Below are 18348 nucleotides of genomic sequence, written 5' to 3' on the forward strand. Positions count from 1 at the left end.
CTTCGTCACCTGCCCTCTATGCGAAAGAAAAATACGAGGTTGCCTGCTAGAGCAGAGCCGCGAACGGGTTCTTCTTGCAGGCCCATCGGCGATGTTGTTGGGTCGTCTACTGCTAGTCGATTTGGATCCGGCTCTGGAATTCTGAAATTAATCGAGGCCAAGCACTGTAAATGAGGAGACCAGAAGCCGACATTTTTTAGTCTGGTGGAGCATCGTTGTGTTAATCTCCGTTTCGGTGAGATCCAGCCTAAATGATGGATCGCTATCATAGCAACCAAAGCGTAATGATTGAAACATGGAGTCGATAAATGAATACAAATGGATCGATTTCTGGGTTTTACTTTCACAAGCAGTGACAGCAGAAGCGCACCCATGGCGGTCTGTATGCCGATCTTCCAGATTTCCAGTGCCCGTACTGCCGGCCGCTCCCGCTCTGCACAAAAGAAAAATCAGATACCAGATCAGATCGTTGGCGGACAGTGCAGGGCCAAATATATCCTCGACGGTGTTGGGCGTGGGCTCGGGCACGACGGGTGGAGGTGGGTTGAGCAGCTCCGGCGAGGGGACGGGTTTCTTCTTGCCGTTCTATTTCTTGCGCTTATGCTTACTCTTCTCTTGTACGGGGCCTTGGCCGGGGGGCAGCACGGCACGGTACCTCGGCCACCAGCAGGGGCGCTGCCATGGGACCCGGCGGACAGGGTGGCCGCCGGCATCCACGACGTCCTCGAGTGGAGGTAGAAGGGCCAACGGTGCGGCGGGCCGACGAGCAAGAACCATTGGCGCTAGCAACCATTCTCACGGTGAGGATGGACCCAAGCAGTAAGAGAAACAAAATAAATCTAAGTTAATTGGAGCTCTTGGCCCACAAGGACACGTGGCACTCACCTATTCGCCCTGCATAATAATTCCTGCTGGGAACCCAGCAGGTGAGCCGAACCCCCAGGCTGGGCGCTAGCCAATTGTTTTTTCCGCTCGCGTGAAAGTAGGGTACTATATAGTTGCTATTTCCCACCTAAAATCACGGGGTGGAGAGTATCGGCCCAGCTGGACAGTTATCTCAATTTATCTCACGTGAACAAGCTGTCTGTTTTCCAAATTGATTTAGTCGTGCGTTGACATGTGTCCTCATTTGTTTTCTCCGTCCAAACTTGAAAAAGGAGAAAACAATGTTTTTCTTCCACTTCAGATGCCGGTACACTATTAGGCTTTGAAAAATGATAAAAGATTGGCTCCAGTTCGAAAGCATCAACACTTTCACTTCGCACTTGGCACGGTCAACCAAAGAGTGATGGATCGGGCTCTCCGACTTTACCATACCGATAGGAAGGCCATAGCTACCCTATCCATGCTCATCTATTGGATAAACTTACGTGCCACATTAGTCATTTTTGCCTACGACATGGCTTGCATGTTTTGCTCCCTCCGTCCAACATATAAGGCGCACTATTTTTTGTACCGATCGACGCTTGACTTTAACCACTAATAAAAAATAAATTATATGGTTTGAAAATCTATAAATGGTATTGTGGGATTCGTCTTAAAAATATTTAATTTCATATATCATTATACTGATTTTGTGGATAAATTATATAAGTACAAATCACGGTCAAAGTTGTACGTCGATGACCAACAAAATTTAAGACCGTCTTATATTTTGTGGCACGGAGTCTACTATGACTAGCCAAAGCTCAATTTAAGACCGTTCAGATTTAATCTACATCCTGGTCCAAGATTTTGTTCGGAAATATTCGACATTCTGGATGGGTCCCACCTTGATAATTAAGACGAGGAGAGGTCACACAACATGCTCGCGTAGGTATTGGCTAAATTGTGTGCAATTTGCATGGATTGCATTAATTGAGCTTTGGTTTAGCCAATGAGATGTTTTGTTTCTTGTGAGACCATAATTATGATGCATGTTAGGTGTTAGGGTGTGCTAAAGCAGTACTCCCTACGTTTTTAAATATAAGGCCTCCTTTGGTTTCCAGGAATTTTGTTGAAATCCCGTATGATAGGATTTGTATAGAAAAATTCCTCTACAGTCCTTTGGTTTGTACAAATAGAATCCTACTTCTATGAAGAAATACTTCTTATTCTCCATATTTCATAGGAAAATAAACATTTGCCTAGACTTAATATAAAAAGTCCTACGATGTGAACAAAAAGGCATCTTTTTTTATTCCTATTCATAAGATTTCATATACATATCATCTCGTTTTCTATGACTTTTCCATTCTTATGATTTCCCTATCCTATGAACTAAAGGAGGCCTAAGGCTTTTTAGATATTCCACTACTAACTACGTACGGATGTATATAGACATATTTTAGAGTTTAGATTCGCTCATTTTGCTACGTATGTAGTTCATAATAGAATCTCTAAAAAAGACATATACTCCCTCTGTCTGGTGAAGAGCGTACATTTAGCTTTGAATTTTGTCCACAAAAGAGTGTACTTTTATCTTTCCAATGCACTTTAAAGTAGGAAAAATTGTTTCTCTCTCGTCACATGGTAATCAAGACCAATAACATTCTATGCATGGTCTTCTTAATTTCTACATGCATTTAGCTCACTGGGGTTGGGCAATGAAAGAGGAGAAAGATGATAGCTTGCACCTTTCCAATGCATTTTTACTCCACTCCATATTTTGTCCTAAAATTTTTATATGTACACTTTTCACCAAACAGAGAGAGTATTTTTTTTGCGGGGTAACGGAAGTAGTAATTTTTTTTTGCAAGGAAAAGAGAGTTTTATTCCATAATGAGAGAGTTACAGTCAAGAGGCAAAAGATCCTCAATACATGGTGGACCTAGGTGCAACCACACAGCCGTGGTACACTCTAAACGGCTGTAATTTGCCAAACAGCCGGCAACTCTATTTTGATCCCTAGATAATTTCTGGGGAATAAACTCCCGGTCTTTCATCAACTCCTTAATTTCAGCCACCAGATGTTCATAGGCAGAACGAATTAGTCCATCTCCTGTAAGACAAGACAAAGCTTCACTTGAATCGGATTGGACAATGACTGGAAGGTTAGAATGTTGTAAAGCAAGTGCCATTCCTTGCATGATTGCATGTAACTCCGCTTCCAGTGCATCGCTGCAATTGAAAATAAACCGATATGCAAAAAAATAACTGATCCATTATGATGTCGGAGAATCATCCTGCTGCCGCTACACCAGACTCCCCTGAAAAGGACCCATCCACTGACAAAGCAACGTAATCAGTAGGAGGAGGCAGCCAAAGCTTAGGAGCTGCGACCACACTTACAATAAGGGGAGTATTTAGGAACGAAGGGGGTGTGAGTAATAGATTGAGCATGTACTACTCAAATTACAATAAGTTTGACTTAGTATAAAATCTAGATGTACACTTATTCATGATGCCTGAGTCTGTGGACACGTACAGCCAACGAGAGTGAAGCAACATGCCACGGATCGCCTCCTCCTCTTCTCTCCCGAAAGATAAAAATTGAGGAGTAATTAGCGGGACATACCACGAGAAAATTAATAAGGGGAGTAAGAGCAAGTCTAGCAGACCCTGCAAAATCCGTAAACCCGCAAAATTCCGACGAGCATACGGGCTCGACCCGATTTTCTGGTCAGAACAGAGCCCGTATACTCGCCCTGCCCGCAAAAATATTTACCGCGACCCGCAAACCGCCCGCCCCGACCAGTATATCTACGGGTTCGTGGTGCGTTTGCGGGTCGAAACCCTATCCCCCGCCGCCGCCGAGACCCCCAATTCCCCACTCCTCTCTGCACATTTCTCGCCGTTGGCGAGCCCCTTCCGCCTCCAGCCGCATTGTGGGGCCGCATGTGGAGCTCCGGACGCGGCTTCGGGAGCAGATCCGGCGGCGGCAGCGACCCTGAGCGCGAGCGGCGCGTCCAGTCGGACGGCGCGAGGAAGCGCGGGGCGAGAAAGTGGACCAACTGTGGCCTCTCGCCGCCGCCGAGCTTCCGCGTCCGGGAGACGGACAAATACGACCGTCGGCACGACCGTACGCCGTCCTCAGCCGCGGGCTCGTCCTCCGCGGCAAGATCTTCTTACGCCGGGAGCTCCTCCTATTCCGGCGCGAGCCTTCTCCCCATGAAGAGGGAGTGGTCGGAGGAGCCGAAGGAGATCGAGTTCGTCCCCGTCAAGCAGGAGCCCGAGGAGCTCGGCAGCCGCAGAGTCATCGGGCCGGAGGACTTCGTCGCCGATGTCGACGCGGTCGCGGCCGCCATTGCCGAGCAGAGCTTGCGCGAGGAGGTGGAGCGCCGGCGCCACCACGAGGAGATCTAAGACCTCGTGTTCTAGCAGGCGGTCGCGGCCAACCTCACCGCCAAGGAGAAGGACGACGAGTGGCGGCGCATCCGCGAGGTGAAGAGGGAGAAGTACATCGACCTCGGCAGCTCCGGCGAGGAGGATTGAGCTCCTCCACGACGTCGTCCATGGCCGCGAGCTTGCTGCCGTGAGATCTCCACCACCTCTAGTAATAGTACTGATTAGTATGTAGTATGAACTAGTGTTTGATAGTATGTAGTATGTGATGAACTACTACGGTGTGATTTCTCCCGCGAATCTATTTTTTCAAATTATGCAGTTTCATCTATGGTTTTTGATCGGCCGCGCTCGTTCTCGACCCGCAAACGAGATTTTCGTCGAACTGCAAACGCGTTTTGCGGGTCGGGATTTTGCGGGGTATGCTAGAGTTGCTCTAATTGCCGTCTCATTGTACCCACGGATCGCCAGCCTGGCACAATCCGGGCCGTCCACGGTGCACATCGGGCCGACCCAGAATCCCAAACCTCACCTCCCCAAGTCACAGTCGCGTTGGGCTCGCGCATAGCAGAGCTCGATCCCCTTTCCTCTTCTGCCGCCGCCGCCGGCAACCCGCCCTCGCCGCTCAGCCCTTGACGACGGCCACCCACCCAGCTCCCTACACGCCCACCGGCGCCCCCACCCACTCTCTTCCCTCCGCCCCTCGATTCCCTGCCAAACCCTAGGTGCTGCCGGCCGCCGTCTCGACTCGAGCCCCTCCTCCGCCTCCCTCTCAGCCTCGACGCACCAGCCCAAGCAGCAGCGCGCTGCAGATGGAGCTCCTCCTCCGCTGCAGACAAGGAGGTGCTGCTCGGCGACCACCTCCCCGACCCGCTTCTGCCGTCCACGTCCCCGACCCGCTGATGCCGGCGACGACTCCGTCCCCAATCTGCAGCTGCCCAGTGAGGCCCCTCTCCCCCTCCTCATCCTCCTCCTCCGTGCCTTCCTTGAAATTTTTGTTTCTTCTCATCATGTCGAATGTGTCACCCGTGGAGGCCATGCTTGCTTGCTTCTACCGACGACCATGTGTTGTAGTCATCGTGTAGGGTTTGGCACTGATGCTTCTAGCTGCTAGGTAGCTGGTTCCTGTTTGTACACTTGTCGTCCTCGGCCATGTTTCCGTTTCCTACAGATTTTTTCTTCTTCTCAATCTAGGCTATATTCCTCATGTTTCGGTATATTAAAAACTACTCCCGACGTTTTTTTGACACAGTGTCAAAAAACGTCTTACATTATGAGACGGAGGGAGTAGTATATTATATTGATGAGTGCCATGGACGTGGCCGTGCATGCAGATTCTCCACGTGTCGGATGTGAAGCCCAGGTGGGCCGTCTCCATGGCGTGCAGGAGGTCTTGTTGCTTCTCGCCCCCCCCCCACAAGGAGGCAAACCTTGATGCCGCCTTCCTTTCAAGAGATCGTCGACGTCGGCACAACCGACAGGTCACATTTTTTCTCTTTGGTTGCGCTCGAACTCATATTGCGGCCATGCTATCTGCTAGTTTATGCAGGGTGCCCTGGGCGTGTGATGCTGGGACTGTTAAAGTAGCTTCTATGCTAGTGTAAGCTGTTTGGCTTGCTATGCTAGAGGAGGTTGTATAGGTTCAGCTTTCTTGTGTGTTTCATATCGCTGAATGTGATGCCTTATGTGAGTCAAGCAACTCCATTTCTAATCTGATGGCTTATGCAATGTTAGACTCTGGACTTAGCATCTCCAAGACATGGCTTGAAATATAATATCTCTGTTGCCAGAATTTTGTAGCTCCTGTAGAGCATGTTTTTGCCTTGTTGATAATCTGCACAAATCTTTTTTTTGTTGACACGCTCATCTGTGACACCATCAAGCCATGTTTGTATTGCTATTTTGAAATTCCAGGGCATGATTTCTGATTATGCTACTTTCCAAGATGTGTGGCCATTTTTTTTTAATTATCTTGCTGTTATTTGTGTATTTGCAGTTGCAATTGTGCACTTGCTGTTCAAGGGTACCGAGGAAGAGGGGGACTAGATGATGGGGAGGGTAGCTGCCTGCAGCCTGATGCATCACATTTGGAAGGAAGCAACCCGGCGGACAAGGAGATGCCATCATCATATATACGCCTTGGTCGAGCTATCTTTGCCAGTCTAAGGTGACGTTCTACTTCTTCCCTTTTCTCCTCTGCGTGCAATGTTATACCATCGTCATCGAGCCATGATTTTTCTGTGCTCCGTCCATTGAGCCATTGATTTGCCATGGCAGTCTCAATCTGGTTTGGCTGGATCAACTTGGACGCCCAAGTGGAGGACGGGGGAGACCACATTGACCATCTCGAGCTCGATAGACATCCTCGACCCCGACCACCTGCAAAAGGTAATGTTTTCTTCATCCACTCACGTGCTCTGGCCTAGTCCATTATTATGATTTGATGACCCACTTGCCAAATCACCTAAAACGTTCACTGTGTTGCCGCACCTGCTACCATTATTAGTGGCTACTAATAGCACTAGCTCGGTTGAGTAAATCCATCCTTGTCCTCTTTGCTATCCACTTTACTCCTCTGCTTTGCACTTACATGTCCGATTTGCCAGGGAGAGACGCGTCTCATGGATGCTTGCCAATGACATGCACACGTCCTGCTGCTAGGGACGGACGGACACGCTGGACGGCATCAGCTACGGCGTGGGTATGCTTGCTATCCAACCCTCCCTGCTGCTGGTATCGATGATGGATGGTTTTTGTTTGTGAGCTTGATCTGTGATCTAGTGCCATCCCGTGAAAGGAGTTTAATGACACTTTCATCAAAGTAAATAAATTGTCACAATTCCATACGAGTAACTATAAGACACGGCAAACTTCATATCTTTTGCTGCTATCAAGTAATGTACATGTATTGTTGTACGGAAATTCGCCATTTATCTGTTTGCTGCTATCAAATACTGCACCTGTATTGTTGTACGAAAATCCACCATTTATCTGTTTGCTGCTATCAAATCCTCATCGCTATCTGTCATATGTTTGCATACTAGGACTGTTGTGACCTACAGTTGCTGTGCATAGTCACCATGGTGCCTTCCAGCCAAAAAAGGTCCTATTTTCTTCTTCTTCTCATGTGCTCTTTTGCCTAGTTCACCACTATGATCCGATGATCCACTTGCAAATTAGCCACTGTACATAAACTCGTTCCTTGTGTTGCTCCCATGTGGCTAGCTGAGTTGTGCTCATCCTTGTGTTTTTTCCAACTTTGCAGCATCTCTGGAGGACTAAGATGAAGACACCGAACTGCCTCCCCGAACCCTAGCTGAGGTGGCGGAGGAGGAGCTGAACCGGGGAACCAGAAGGAGGAACGTCGTCGGCGACATCCATAAGCCCCGCTCCGGATCGACTATGAGGTAGTCTTGCTCGTGTGGAACCTGCTGGAGTACTTGTTTTGCTCGACTCGAATGACTTGTTCTTTGGTAGCTGCTAGGAAAACAACGAACCTTTAATGGCTTTGCTTTGCTTGCGGCACTTCCATCTCGATGTATTGCCATTGTGTGGATATATTTCACACACAGATTTCCTGTTCCAAGCTATTTTTAAGATGGAACTTTGTTAGTTTGATCCACCAACTATTCTGATTATTAGCAGTTGCATTAGAATGAGGCATTGGGTGTCTCGGGAGCTGCCTAGCTAGAGCACTAGCTAGAGCATTGGGTGTTGCGGTTCATCCTGTTATTTTCTTAGTTTGGAGTTATATTTCAACAAGTAGTACCATCATGCGATGAATATAATGCTCCTGTTTGTGTCGTCTGCTCCTGGTATCGCAGCAATAGACTAGTTCTTCACATTACTGCTTTGTTAACTTCTGCTTTGTCTGACACTAACGGAGTTCATTTTGCAAATCCAGGAACAACAAGGGAGACACCCTCGCATGCTTTGCCATAAGGAAGCCAGCAGGACAGAAGATCATGCCGATTGATTTCATTTCCCTGGTCTGCTCCTGCCTGTGGTTGCGTGCACGGCCAAGGATCCACAGCAGCTGGACGTCAACGATGACGCACAAGGCGAGGAGGAGCTGCAACTGGGCGTCCAGTCAGATCCCGACCACCACGACGCCAACAAAAAAAGGTCCTTCCTTTTTCGCTTCCCTCTTTTAAGTTGCCCACCACCGAGCCGCCTGTAAAACTAGCACTATCAACTTGATGCTCAACATGTACTCTCTTGACAGATGCCAACTGACCGAGGAGGAGGGCAAGGCGTCCTGCTTGATCCAGCCCAGCAACCGCCCGTGCTGTCCACCACGCCGATGGCGTCCCCAAGTGCTAGGCCGCCCACACCGCAGCCATGCTGGTGTCCTGGTTCGGCTACTAAAGTATGTGCTTGGTTCTTGTGTCCTGGAGCCGACTTTATGGTCCTCTGGGCCATGGCCTTCGTGCCATGGCTGTGTGGGCACGCTCTCTTGTGCTAGCTAGCCATTTCTTGATGGTTTACGATGACGGCATGTTTACACGCCCCTGATGACACAAAAATCTTGTCATCGTGCCAAGGTTTTAGGACACGCACGCTACTTTAGAAATTTGCGTATTTATCCATGTTTGAAAATGCTTCAGACAACATACTGTAGCTCTGTTCCTAATATGGGTCACGTGCAATTTTTTTGCTTATTGCCGCAGTTCTGAATCTAGTGTTTCTTCTAGTGGTAACAAAATATATGTCTTGTTCATTTCTTCAACATTTATAGTTGGTGAATGAAAATGCTTATATTTATCACGTAGGATGGATTTTAGTAATTACATGATGCTGTAAATGTATAACTTATGTTCATTTCTTGTTTCTTGACTTGACGATGACGACACATGTTTTTTGCATGCCAATTTTTTTTGATGTCATGCTAAATATTTAGGGCGTGAGCTACTTTAAGAATTGATTATTTTGCGTTCTCTAATAAAAATGCTTTTACCATGTTTATGTTGTAGCTTTGTTCCAGATATTGGATTCATGCTAATTGTTTTGCTTATTGCTACAATTCTATATCTAGTGATTCTTCTAGTCATACATGACCCAAGTCCTAGTAACAAAAGCATGTCCTGTTCATTTTTTTAATACTTGCACTTGGTGAGTGAACACTTGTATTTACCACGATGGATGGATTAACAGCTTAATTCTTGATCCCATTTACCATGAAGCAGCCTCATCCGCTGCCCATGTGTTTTCAGGTCAAGTCCACCACTGGTTGTGGTCTCGGATAGCACCCGGAGCTGCTGCTGCCGGCTTCTCTCACTGATGTCCTGTTCATCTCTCTCTGATGTCGCTGGAGAGGATGCCACCTTCTCGTTGCTCGAGCACAAGGATGTACATGCTCACCATCAAGTAGGGCAACTAGGTATACTCACTCCATCCCAAATGCTGGTTCGGTATGGTTCTTTGCATATTCTCTCTTCAATCTGACCTTAGAATGTATGCCTCATGTAGAGTAAATCATTTGTGATTTTGCAATTTCAATATTCAAAAACCATTCTAGACCATACAGAAGTATTGTAGATAATATTTGAAGAATTTGTGTTTAGATCTTCATGTAAGATAAAGTGGAGCAGAAATGCTGTATCATGCGTGATTGTGATTGTAGCAGTACTACCAGATAGATAGCTGCAGTTTTGTGTGGTTGTGGACTTCTGGCTGTACCAGTGCTATTTTGTGTGGATGTGGCTGTGGCTGTTGTGTTGTCTCTTGGGAGTATATCTGGCCATGGGCCGGGCCGGGCCGGGCTTGGGCCGGGCCTAAAAAAGCCCATGGCAGAAATTTGAGGCCCAGGCCCTCCCAGGCCCTTTCAGCGGGCCTACTTTTCAAGCCCAAGCCCGGCCCATCTGGTAAAAAGCCCTGAAAAGCCCTTAGGGCTTAGGGCCGTGGGCCGGGCCTCTTCCTTAAAATGCCAATATGCCAAGCCCAAGCCCGTCCAGGCCCTGCTGATGGGCTCAAAACTCAGGCCCAAGCCCGGCCCACGGGCAAGCCCATCGGGCCTAGGCCCTGGATTTTAGGGCCGGGCCTGGGTGGGCCGACAGGGCCGGGCCTGAGATGGCCAGGACTACTTGGGAGTCTCATTATTAATGTAGCAACCGAAGTAACATAGTTCAGTTAATGCTATTCCTTGCACTTCATTCTGATAAGAATTGTCCTGTTTGTTGGCCGGGCAAGTTTCTGTTCTTGTAGACACATCAATGGAGGAATGTATGGCTCTGGATTGGTCATTGTTCTCTGTCTGCAAGAACTTGTTTGCAAATGCTGATCATTACCCTCCTCCGTTTTACCGCAGAAGAAGATGCTGGAGGATGAGCACAACCAGCTGACTTTTAGGAAGGTAATTCTTGCAGTTGTCGTCTTGTTGATCATGTTCAACTTCCAATATTTGTTAAGAATCCTTTTGCAATCATTAATATAAATATGCATGGATACTATGTATTTTGGCGTGTATGATGTTTTTTTGTTTGTTAAGTGAGCTCTTTCGCATTTCAGTTTGCTCATGACACTTGGACAATAATACTCAGATATATTGTGAATTTTTTGTGGTTTGCAGGTCATTATTTGTCGCTCTACTTCTCTCCCCTTGAACGGAGCAGCTGCTCATGCGGGCACTAGAGCTGCTGCTGGCGTCCACCCGGAGCTGCTGCCAGCCACCACTCCTACCTGCGCTGCCGGCGAGGTCTCTTTTCCCCTCCCATGTATTTTCTTCTTCTTATTTTTGCTCCTTTATTCCTGTTGAATGTGCACGCAGTGGAAAGCATGCATGTATGGTTGCAAATCTGTTGTGTGCATAGGCAATGGATCTATAGGAAATGGATGTGCTCATTTTTTTATTTGTTTGCTGCTTATCTATACCAATATAAAAAGACCCAAAGGGGCAGATCCAATTAATCTCGGCCATCAAATCATGTTAATCCAACGACCTAGACTGCTTCAATGTCGAGCGCTCAACATGTTCAGCGTGCAGTTAATTTCATGCCAAATATAGTGCTAATCACATAATAACACGCAAATAATATCCTACTTAATATCCGCATGCACTTAATATACTTCCAAATTAACGTGCATTGCACGTACACATTGACTAGTGCATACAAAGTGTTGAAACTTGTATATTTCAGAGAAATTAAATAGGAAGTGTTCCTCCATGTATATTTGGTAAATTTTGTTTCCTTCGTCCTGTTGAATGTGTTAGCAGTGGAGAAATAATGCATGTATGGAAGATGGAAACCATGGCACCGAGAAGTCCTGTTTGTTCTAGCTTATTCTCGTGTGATGTTTATGACCAGGGATTGTCTGATGGTGTTTTGAGTACATATTGCCATGCATGTTTAGGACTGGGTAGCTACCACTGCCAAATGGTTCTCGTTTTCTCTAGCCTAATTTACTAGTATGATGATTCGTTGATACACTTGCAATTTGCCTACTCTACAGAAACCGTTTTCCTTGTGTTGCCGCATCTGCTCCCATGTGGCTAGCTGAATCGTGGAAATCCTTTGCTATCCACTTTAGTCCTGTCTTCTTTGCACTTACATATCCGATTTGCCAGGGAGGCATCTCCTGGCTGCTTGCTGATGGCCACCAGCTACGGCGTCGATCGACGGTATGCCTGCTATCCAACCCTCCCTGCACGCTTGCTATCTTTGTATGGTTGCTCTGCTGCTTCTTGCCAAACACACACAAAAAAGCTTAGTCAAATCTTGCTACAAATATCTGCTGTGTGTCTCGCGGCAAGTTTGGATAGCTGATGACCACTTGTCCAGAATTTGCCTAGACCACTTTCTGTTTGTGTGCTTGATCTGTCATGTAACCGTCGAGTGCTACCCCGTGCAAGTTTAATGGTATTGTTGTGAGCTACAATTGCTGTGCATAGTGACCATGGCGCACGCCATTGGTGTAGTGCATTTTTTGGTTGCATATTATCCTCCTTTCTTTTCTGACATGCCAACTTCTTCTACTATATGCTATAGACTCGCTGCCATGGAGGATGGGTTTCACTAGCTAGTTAGCTGTCATGGGAATTCTTGCATGCTCTGACATCTTAACCTGATCTGTTTGTGTGTAGTCTATAGGTCAATGATGTGCGCTTGGAGCCCACCACCACTGGTCTCCCATGCCGACGGCGCTGTTGTAGACAGGCAGTGGGCTCGGATGGCGCCCCTCCGCATATCCCGGAGCTGCTCCTGCTGCTGGCCGCGTCCTTGAGCTTCTTCTGCTGGCCATCTCTTTGACCTGCTGCTGCCGGGGTGGTGGTGACGTTCATCCTCGGCTACAACTCCCTCAGGGCTCCTCGGTTCCCTTCTTTCTCTTCTATGTGCTCTGTTGTACCACACGGCCATTGAGCCGTGGTTTGCTGCTCCGGGCATCGAGTCGATGCCTTGTGTTGAGCCGTTGAACTTTTTTGGAATTTGTGGTGCTTTTTCGGTACTCGAATGTGCCGTTGCTGGTGTAGTTGATCTGGTACTAGTTCTATTTGCTCTAATTGTTCTACTGGTCATGAACCCTATTTCGGTTACTGTTTGGTTAGTTAGTTTAGAACAATTGGCTACTGCTCTTTGATGTTTTGGTTAGTTTCAATTAGCTCAAATGTCAAACAAGAAAAACGTGATAATCTTGCTGTCTTCTTAGAGCTTATACTCATGTTTAGATAAGATAGTATTGATCTGGCATTTCAGTTGATTACCATGCAATTGGTGTAGTTATATGCCTTGATTCAAGTGCCCTGTTAAGGGGTTAATCAATAGAATCACCTTTCAATCCTGTGTAAATTTGAGATTTATCTTCTCTTTGTATGGAACCAAGCATTTACTTATGCCTGAAATTGGTGGTTTGTGTTTAAAGTAGGCATTACAATGACAAAGAAACTGAGCCAGTGCAAGGATTTTGGGATTGGCCGTGTGTTACCATGACAGAAAGGTGAGGCTGGGTCTTAAAACCTTGTTTTTTTTTTGGCAGAGCTCAGTTAGAATCATACCCGTTCTTCAATTGTGTGCCCTATTTGTGTAGGAAGGAGTGCGATTGCATGTCCAGGCTACGGCGGTGCTGGCCACGGCCTCCTGCCCCTCGCGCGCGGTTATAGGGCAAGGTGGCACTTGGCCTAGACTACCTCATCTACTTCCTCTCCGACTCGAGTTCACCGCGCCGCAACCGCAGTGGCGGTGCTATCTCGGTGTGGGCCACAATTCTCTCAGGTGATTCCTCGTGCTCACTTCGATCTCTGGCCTTCGAGCCGTTGCATGCTGATTCGGCCATGTCTATAGTGCCATTGTTTGCTGTTTTGGCCTTGAAGTCGTTGCCATCGAGACGTTGAACTTTTAGGAAATTGTGCTGCTTTTCTGTTACTGGAATGTGCTTTTGGTGGTGTAGTTGATCTGGTGCTAGTTCTATTTGGCTCTAATGTCTAAAAATAAATACATGATCCTGTTGTTGTCCTCTTAGAGTTTATACACATGCTCCTGATTCCGGTACATAGTCAACTTTTAGTTTATTTTGATAAGATCTTATCGAGCCGCTAGCATACCGTTTGTGGTTCAGTGGTGGTTGTATGGTTAGGATCTGGTCATGACACTAGTATGTTGGTGCAATTTGACAGCTAACAAACTGGTTATGGCAATTTCTCCCTGTAGAATGATTTAATCCTGATTGGTTTATATTACAATGTGACTAGACGAAGCATTGCGAGTTCCAAATACAGATGCTCATTTTCGTTTCTGAGCCTTATTGTTGAATGTAAAGGCCTGTGAGCATGTAAGAACACTAGATCGAAGCATGTAAGCTGTAGCCTGTGTGCATGGATTGCTTATTGCTGAATGTAAAGGCAGTGACATTAGCAATGTTGCTAGTTGTTTACTAGGGGCCAACTGATTGTGAATGCTTCCTGTTATTGCTTGCTTGATTTGGACAGCTACAACTGAAATTATTATGATGCCATATTTTTTATCTCACCAAGTTATTGAGTTGAAATCGTCGTTGTTTTGCTGTCAAGATTTGCTTAGCCTGAATACATGGTTATGTTTTGTGTACTTCTGTCCTGATGTTGAGCTTTCCATCTCTACTTCAGGGGAGTGTGAGATGGCAAAACTGTTGGTTTCTTCTTTCTAAAGGAGGAGCAGACGTGTGTCAGGACTGTAGCAGCATCGACAACAGCAAGATTGATCACAGTACTGATTCGTTTGTCCTAGTGCCTATCAGCCGTCGATCTGCAATCTAACGGAAGCTGGAGTGGCGTACCGCTTCGCACTCAAGTTCCCCATCCCCAGCCCACAGATCTCCGGATGAATGGCTCACGTGGATGTAACGCTAGTGAATTTACCAAGCACTGTACCTTGCTGAACATGTCGCTATCTTACTTTTCCCTAGCTGAACCTCTTTTTAACGTTTCTCTGGCTTGTGGAGAGGGCATTCTAGATGTATCTGGGCTTTGCCCCTTAAGCCGTTCGGCTGGTGAACCCTAGCTCGCTACTTCCAGATCTAGCTTAAATCGATCCCCATTTCCTACATGAAGTTGAGTGTTTTTCATCTGTTCGCCTGAATCCTGGTGACAACCTTAGTTAGATCCTGTCAATGGGTAATCAGAGTGAGGTTCTAGTCCTTGGCGGTGGCGAATTGGAGCTCTAGATCGGATTTGGATTCTGGCTGACGGCAGTGGCGAGACGCAGGGGGGTGGATGACGGCGGTGAGACGCCCGATAGCAGGAAAGGTTGTGGCGGCAGTTTCTGAAAATCCCACCCAACACAACCTTCCAGTGCTACTCTCCGGCGGCAAGCGGTGTTGGTGTCGGCTGGCGGCGGCAGAACTGGTAGGCGAGATTTGGTTGCCGGGAAACCAGTGTAAAATCCCTCCTCTCCCACCTAGTACCTTCTGGTGTTGTTACAACTGGCCAACACAGATGGGAGATCCAGATGAAACCCATGACACACAATCTGGAGCTCGAGTCCTTGCAGTAGATATTAAGACCCTGCGACAAAATAGAGAGGAAGACAAGAAATAATTTTATGACCATTGAAACTGTCAACAGGAACTTTGCTAGTATTGACTTGTATTTCAAGAAATTTTAGGCCAGCTTGCAGAAACTGACACAGGAAGAGAAGACAACAGAAGAGCAGCAAGATGAGGAACACCACCTAACAATCCCCTGGGACGACCCAAGCAGTTACATGCTCCAAATACAACAGCAAACAACACTGCGGTGCAAGTAGACCTGAAATAGGCACACCACATAGCAGTGTAGGGTAGCAGGCGACAACAATAGTGCCAATTGCAGATAGGGATGGTAGTTTTGCCCATGGATATTGGTACCCGCGGGTACCCTACCCGAATACAATGGGCATGGGCAAGACTTAAAGAGGTTTGGTACCCATGGGTAATGAGTATCCATACCCGCAAAATATATGGATAGGGCATGGGTATGAAATTGCGCCCATGGGTAACCCAATGGATACCCACAAAAAAATAATAAATGAAAATAAGTCCTATGACATGTGGTGTCAACATCCAACTCCCATGGCCCATCCCTAAATCTTGTATTCCCTAAACCGGCCATAGCTCATATGCTCACACGCGCTTTCTCGCCACTCCCCCTACATCATATATGTCTCCTCGAAAAGATGAAATCTTGAATTATCGTCGTCGAAAACTCCCGTCCATCTCTCGATCCAGCGATCCCCAATTCCCACAGCCGTCTCCCACTACATCGAGATTCCACCAATCGTTGCTCATACTCGCTTGATTCCTCCAAGAGGTCACCCACCGGAGGAGACTGCGTCGGTGCTATACTACTCGCTTATCATCACTTGAATTTTAGACTCATTTCTCTATATTTTATAAATATAAATACCATAGATTGTATCCATTGGATACCCATTGGGTATAGGATACCCGATGGGTATGGGCATGGGTATCGATTTATACCCATGGGTATTGTAGTGGGTGGGTATAGAAGGTTTCTATGGGTATGGGTTTGGGAAGAAGGAGGTTGTACCCGCCCATACGCTACCCATTGCCATCCCTAATTGCAGAACTACCTGAAGATCTTCATAGACAGGAAGAAGCTAGAGCAAGAACTCCTAACACCGATGTGAGAAGGAACATCTTAAGTGTTAAGCCAGCCAAGTTGAATATTGCTGAATTTGAGGGAGTAGATGCAGACTCTTGGATACAAAATATTGAACAGTTCTTTGAAGCTTCCAGAACACCACTTGACCAAAGAACTGAGATTGTTGTGTCCTATCTAAAAGGGCAAGCTATACAGTGGTGGAGAGGAACAGGGCTTTTGGTTACAAACATGCCATGGCACAGGTTTTGTTCCAACCTCACAGAGATTTGCAGTTACTTCTGTGTGTGAAAATGTGAAAGCTTTTCATAGCCTCATACAAACCGGTACTGTGACAAAGTACATCACTACTTTTGGGCAAAACATGACTCTCATGAGAAGAGATAATCCTACACTTCCAGACAGCTACTGTATGCATAGTTTCATCTCAGGCCTAAACCCATACATCCAAAGTCACTTGGAATGTTACCAACCAGAAAATATGCAGAAGGCAATCTGGCTTGCAAGAAGAATTGAGAAATCATACCCTACTGTAACCAGCTCCAGGAACTCTACAACTTACTACAGGAAACCAGTGACATCAAACAGTAGAAAAACCCCTCTGCCTCTTGTGACTTCTGCAGCTACTGTAATTCAACAAGCAAGCGAAAAGGGCATTTGCTACAAGTGCAGGGAACCCTGGTTTCCTGGTCACAAACAAGTCTGCAAAATGTCGTAGAAGGCCCAAAAGCTTTGCAAGAGCAAAATACAGTAAACCCTGGTGTCATATACATTGTTGATGCAGAGGAGGAACAATGTGACACTGAAGAAGAAATTCTAGACACACAACAGTTAAAAATATCTATGCATGCTGCAAATGGAACACCTGAGGAACAACCAAAGCACACCTTCACATTGCAAGTCCAAATTGGCTCAACTATGGTTGTAGCAGTAGTTGACAGTGGTAGCACAACCACTTTCTTGTCACCCTTGTTAGCTCGTTGACATGGATGTGACATGACGCCTGCTAAACAAGTGAAGGTCACTGTTGCAAATGGAGGGAAACTACTCAATGATTTCTCTTGTCTCAGTGCAAAATACAACATCCAAGGGACATCTTTTTGTTCTGACTTTAGAATTCTTAAACTTACTGGCTATGATATGATATTGGGAGCTGATTGGATGTACAAGCACAGTCCTGTCACATTGGTCTGCCCAAAATGACACCGACAATCAAAGATGACAAGGGAAACTTGACCACCTTTCAAGATGAAAGCTTGCCCACAAGCCCTTTCTCACCAACCCTCCAAGATATGGACCACATCTTGATGACATCTTGTCTGGAGCCTTACTGTGGTTGCAACCTGTCAAAGTGGACACTGGAATATTAATTGATCACAAACCAGAAATGTCTAAACTTCTAGAAGATTATCAGGATATCTTCCACGAACCTTCAGGTTTACCACCCAAGAGAACTTGTGATCATGCCATTAATCTAGAACCTCGAGCACATGTTATTAATCAAAGGTGCTACAAAATGCCTCCTCATCAGAAGAATGCAATGGAACAAATCATTAAAGAGCTCATTCAGAAAGCGATAATCAGATTGAGCAGCAACCCTTACTCTTCCCCTGCAATCTCAGTCAAGAAAAAGGATCTCACTTGGAGATTGTGTGTGATTACAGAAAAACTGAATGCTTATACTATTAAAAACAAATATCCCATTCCCATGATTGAAGATCTACTAGACGAGTTACATGGTGCCACAATCTTTACTAAGATTGATCTGAGAACTGGATATCATCAGATCAGGATGCGAGTAGAAGATATTGAGAAAACAACATTTAGCACACACATGGGCTTACATGAGTTTCTTGTCATGCCCTTTGGTGTAACCAATGGCCCGCCATCCTTTCAACAACTAATGAACATAGCACCGGGGCCACTTCTCAGGATCTTGTACTAGTTTTCTTTGATGATATATTGGTTTCATCAAGACTTACAAAGAACACCTGGAGCATTTGTCCTTGGTTTCAAAA

The 18348-nt window shown here is 46.3% G+C and overlaps 1 long non-coding RNA gene across 34 annotated transcripts; it reads left to right on the plus strand.

The window, feature by feature from the left end:
- Nucleotides 1-4732: 4732 nt before the first annotated feature.
- Nucleotides 4733-14796, plus strand: LOC109752769 (uncharacterized). Of its 34 annotated transcripts, none has more exons than XR_012181260.1 (17): nucleotides 4794-5204; nucleotides 5598-5863; nucleotides 6260-6430; nucleotides 6541-6651; nucleotides 6870-6964; nucleotides 7308-7366; nucleotides 7529-7670; nucleotides 8168-8388; nucleotides 8489-8632; nucleotides 9450-9643; nucleotides 10571-10615; nucleotides 10832-10957; nucleotides 11828-11881; nucleotides 12344-12738; nucleotides 13120-13194; nucleotides 13285-13469; nucleotides 14339-14796. It is a non-coding gene; the product is annotated as an uncharacterized lncRNA (long non-coding RNA). The 34 variants fall into 34 exon arrangements; XR_012181264.1 differs by having other exon boundaries at nucleotides 9477-9643; XR_012181263.1 differs by having other exon boundaries at nucleotides 9477-9643; nucleotides 13123-13194.
- Nucleotides 14797-18348: the final 3552 nt, after the last annotated feature.

Source organism: Aegilops tauschii, chromosome 4, assembly GCF_002575655.3.
Source record: "Aegilops tauschii subsp. strangulata cultivar AL8/78 chromosome 4, Aet v6.0, whole genome shotgun sequence".
In the NCBI taxonomy this organism is placed as follows: Eukaryota; Viridiplantae; Streptophyta; class Magnoliopsida; order Poales; family Poaceae; genus Aegilops; species Aegilops tauschii.